Raw genomic sequence first — 5,331 nt, 5'->3', positions numbered from 1 at the left:
TGGTTTTTGTCTTTGGTTCTGTTTATGTGGTGAATTACGTTTATAGACTTGCGTATGTTTAACCAGCCTTGCATCCCCGAGATGAAGCCTACTTGGTCATGGTGGATAAGCTTTTTGATGTGCTGTTGCAATCGGCTTGACAGTATTTTATTGAAGATTTTTGCATCTATGTTCATCATGGATATTGGCCTGAAGTTTTCTTTTCTTGTTGAGTCTCTGCCGGGTTTTGGAATCAGGATGATGTTGGTGTCATAAAATGATTTGGGAAGAATTCCCTCTTTTTGTATTGTTTGGAATGGTTTCAGAAGAAATGGTACCTGCTCCTCTTTGTATGTCTGGTAGAATTCGGCTGTGAACCCGTCTGGACCTGGGCTTTTTTTGGGTGGTAAGCTCTTAATTGCTGCCTCAACTTCAGACTTTGTTATGGGTCTGTTCAGGGTTTTGGCTTCTTCCTGGTTTAGGCTTGTGGGGAGGCAAGTGTCCAGGAATTTATGCATTTCTTCCAGGTTTAGTAGTTTATGTGCATAGAGTTGTTTGTAATAATCTCTGATGATGGTTTGAATTTCTGTGGAATCTGTGGTGATATCCCCTTTATTGCTTTTTATTACATCAATTTGGTTATTCTCTCTTTTCTTTTTTATTAATCTGGCTAGTGGTCTGTCTATTTTGTTGATATTTTCAAAAATCCAGCTCCTGGATTTATTGATTTTTGAAGGGTTTTTTGGTGTCTCTATCTCCTTCAGCTCTGCTCTGATCTTAGCTATTTCTTGTCTTCTGCTAGACTTTGAGTTTTTTTGATCTTGCTCCTCTAGCTCTTTCAGTTTTGACGATAGGGTGTCAATTTTTGATCTCTCCTTGCTTCTCATGTGGGCACTTATTGCTATATATTTTCCTCTAGAGACTGCTTCAAATATGTCCCAGAGATTCTGGTATGTTTTGCCTTCATTGTCATTGGTTTCAAAGAACATCTTTATTTCTGTCTTCATTTCATTGTTTATCCAGTCAACATTAAAGAGCAAGTTGTTCAGTTTCCATGAAGCTGTGCGGTTCTGGGTTAGTTTTTGAATTCTGAGTTCTAACTTGATTGCACTGTGGTCTGAGAGACTGTTTGTTATGATTTCTGTTCGTTTGCATTTGCTGAGGAGTGATTTACTCCCAGTTATGTGGTCAATGTTAGAGTAGGTGTGATGTGGTGCTGAGAAGAATGTATATTCTGTGGATTTGGGGTGGAGAGTTCTGTAAATGTCTATTAGGTTTGCTTGGTCTAGGTCTGAGTTCAATTCCTGGATATCCTTGTTAATTTTCTGTCTGGTCGATCTGTCTAATATTGACAATGGGGTGTTAAAGTCTCCCACTATAATTGTGTGGGAGTGTAAGTCTCTTTGTAAGTCATTAAGAACTCCCCTTATGTATCTGGGTGCTCGTGTATTGGGTGTGTATATATTTAGGATCGTTAGCTCTTCTTGTTGCATTGATCCTTTTACCATTATATAATGTTCTTCTTTGCCTCTTTTGATCTTTGTGGCTTTAAAGTCTAATTTATCAGAGATGAGAATTGCAACTCCTGGTTTTTTTTTGCTCTCCATTTCCTTGGTAAATCTTCCTCCATCCCTTTATTTTGAGCCTTTGTGTATCCTTGCATGTGAGATGGGTTTCCTGGATACAGCACACTGATGGGTTTTGGCTTTTTATCCAGTTTGCCAGTCTGTGTCTTTTGATTGGGGCATTTAGTCCATTTACATTTAGGGTTAATATTGTTATGTGTGAATTGGATACTGCCATTTTGGTGCTAGCTGGGTGTTTTGCCCAATAGTTGATTGAGATTCTTCATTGTGTTGATTCTCTTTAACATTTGGCATGTTTTTTGAGTGGCTGGTACTGATTGTTCCTTTATATGTGTAGAGCCTCTTTCAGGATCTCTTGTAAAGTTGGCCTGATTGTGACGAAATCTCTGAGTACTTGCATGTTCACAAAGGATTTTATTTTTCCTTCATTTATGAAGCTTAGTTTGGCTGCATATGAGATTCTTGGTTGGAAGTTCTTTTCTTTAAGGATGTTGAATATTGGCCCCCACTCTCTTCTGGCTTGTAGAGTTTCTTCTGAGAGATCTGCTGTGACTCTGATGGGCTTCCCTTTGTGGGTAACCCGACCTTTCTCTCTGGCTACCCTTAGTATTTTCTCGTTCATTTCAACCCTGGTGAATGTAATGATGATGTGTCTTGGGGTTGCTTTTCTTGATGAATATCTTTGTGGTGTTCTCTGTATTTCCTGGACTTGAATGTGTGCCTGCCTTGCTAGATTGGGGAAGTTTTCCTGGATAATATCCTGAAGAGTATTTTCCAGCTTGGATTCATTCTCTTCGTCGCATTCAGGTATGCCTATGAAACGTAGATTAGGTCTTTTCACATAGTCCCACATTTCTTGGAGACTTTGTTCATTCCTTTTTACCCTTTTTTCTCCATTCTTGCCATCCCATTTTATTTCATTAAGTTGATATTCGACCTCTGATATCCTTTCTTCTGCTTGGTCAATACGGCTGTTGATACTTGTGCAGGCTTCGTGAAGTTCTGGTGTTGTATTTTTCAGCTCCATCAATTCACTTATATTCCTTTCTATTTTGTCCATTCTCGTTAGCATTTCATCAAATCTTTTTTCAAGGCTCTTAGTTTCTTTGCATTGGGTTACAATGTGTTCTTTTAGTTAACAGAAATTTCTTACTACCCACCTTCTGAAGTCTGATTCTGTCATTTCATCACATTCGTTCTCCATTCAACCTTGTTCCCTTGCTGGTCAGGAGTTGTGATCCCTTGTAGGAGGAGAGGTGTTCTGGTGTCGGGTGTTTTCATCGTTTTTGCGCTGGTTTCTTCCCATCTTTAAGGATTTATCCACCTGCCGACTTTGTAGTTGCTGGCTTTCAGATTGGGTCTCTGAGTGGACATTCTGTTTGTTGATGATGAGGTTATTTCTGTTTCTTGGTTTTCCTTCTGACAGTCTGGCCCCTCTGCTTTAGGTCTGCTGAGGTCCACTCCAGGCGCTGCTTGCCTGGGGATCACCTGCAGCAGCTGCTGAACAGTAAGGGTTGTTACCAGTTTTCTGCTTCTGCTATCTTTGTCCCAGAAAGATACCTGCCAAGTGTCAATCTGATCTCTCCTTTATGAGGTGGCTCTTTGGATATACAGTGGTCAGGGAGCTGCTTGAAACAACGGTCTCTTCTTTATAGGAGCTCAAATGGTGAGCTGTGAGCTCCGTTGTTCATTCAGGGCTGCTGGGCAGGTACGTTTAGGTCTGCTGCAGCAGAACTCGTAAACCGCTTTTTGTTCCCAGGTGCTCTGTCCCAGGAATTTAGGGCTTTATGTGTTTCCATTATGCTGCTACGTTCTTTTTTTTTCCTTCAGAGCTGCCTAGCCCAGCAAGGAGGCAGCGTAGTCACTGTCTGCCTGTAGAGGCTTTGCTGAGCTGCTGTGGGCTCAGCCCAGCTGCTGAGTGAACTTCCCTGCAGTCCTGTTTATATGGGTGTAGTTAAAACTGCCTTGGCAATGGTGGCTTGCCTCTGTGGGGCGGAGTCTCTCAGCAGTGGCGGGTTGCCTTGGCAATGGCGGGCTGCCTCAGCAATGGCAGGTTGCCTTGGCAATGGTGGGCTGCCTCAGCATTGGCTGAATACCTACGTAGTGGTGCGGTGCCTCGGTAATAGCGGACGCCCATCCCCCACAGAGCTGGACCATCCCGGGTTCAGCTGCGCTTGCTGTGAAACTCTCAATCCAGAGAGTTTCTGGTTGCTGTTCTTTTGTGGGGGTGGGACCAGCCGAGCCTGATTGCTGGCTCTCCGCCTCAGAGACTTTTTTAAGTTGGTGTTCCAGTCGCCTGTTGAAGAGGCGCCTGGTCTGAGTTTTTTCCCATGCGGCAAGTCACTGCACTGGCTTAAACAGCGGCACTGAGATTCGTGGCGCTTTTTTTGCCCTGGAATCTACTGCCCTGGATCCATGCTCAATCCCTTTTTTTTTTTTTTTTTTTTTTTTGAGACAGAGTTTTGCTCTTGTTACCCAGGCTGGAGTGCAATGGCACGATCTCGGCTCACTGCAACCTCCGCCTCCTTGGTTCAGGCAATTCTCCTGCCTCAGCCTCCTGAGTAGCTGGGATTACAGGCACACGCCACCATGCCCAGCTAATTTTTTGTATTTTTAGTAGAGACGGGGTTTCACCATGTTGACCAGGGTGGTCTCGATCTCTTGACCTCGGGATCCACCCGCCTCGGCCTCCCAAAGTGCTGGGATTACAGGCGTGAGCCACCGTGCCCAGCCCTCAGTCCCCTTTTTAAACAGATGAATGGGAGAGTTCCCATGGCTCCAATCGCCAGCCAAAGGGGCACCCGGATCAGTGTATTTTGTATGGAGAACCGCTGCTCCAGGACACCAACAAAGCAGCCGTGCGGGGCAAGGCAGTGGCGCCGGCCGGCACAGCCACGCTGGCCAAAACAGCTGTGCTGGCGACCCGTGGAGCTCCTCCGCCTGGGAATTTCCTAGTCTGTGGGCAATAAAAATGCGGTGTCCACTCACCCTCTGCGCTTTCACTGGGAGCTGCAATCCTGAGCTCTTCCTAAACCGCCATCTTGGATCGATCCAACAAATTATTTTCTTAATCTTATCTAAAAGCATAGGCTTTGGGGACACAGCAGGGCTACATCTCTCATCCAGTCTGAGCCTTAGCATCATCCTCTTCTGCGGTTATGAGAACTGAAGACCTATCTCAAAGATCTGATAAGATAGTAAAGTGCTTCACATAATGCCTGGCATATAAATACATAATAAATACTTCCTCCTCTCGTCTTTATTTGTTTGTTTGTTTGTTTTTTCAGACAGAATTTTGCTCTGTCACCCAAGCTTGAGTGCAGGGGCATGAACTTGGCTCACTGCAACTTCTGCCTCCTAGGTTCAAGCAATTCTGCTGCCTCAGCCTCCCAAGAAGCTGGGATTATAGGCATGCACTACCACACCCAGCTAATTTTTGTGTTTTTAGTAGAGACAGGGTTTCACTATGTTGGCCAGGCTGGTCTTGAGCTCCTAATCTCAAGTGATTTACCTGCCTCGGTCTGCCAAAGTGCTGGGATTACAGGCATGAGCCACCACACTCAGAATATGTTTTTATCATGTTATTAAATTAGTACTATTCTGAGTAAAAATAGCTACTACTGTTTTATAAATTGACTAAGACAGTCTCATAAATGTCAGTGCTTTTTATAAGGTGAAACAGATTATGTTGTGGGGCTTTTGTTTTGATGGTGATTTATTAGGTTGTTTTGTTTAAAGACAATAATGTTCAGTTACTGTGAAATTA

Source organism: Sapajus apella, unplaced genomic scaffold (assembly GCF_009761245.1).
Source record: "Sapajus apella isolate SASKATOON/1434 unplaced genomic scaffold, GSC_monkey_1.0 scaffold542, whole genome shotgun sequence".
NCBI classification, from domain to species: domain Eukaryota; kingdom Metazoa; phylum Chordata; class Mammalia; order Primates; family Cebidae; genus Sapajus; species Sapajus apella.
This window is presented reverse-complemented; position numbering follows the sequence as displayed.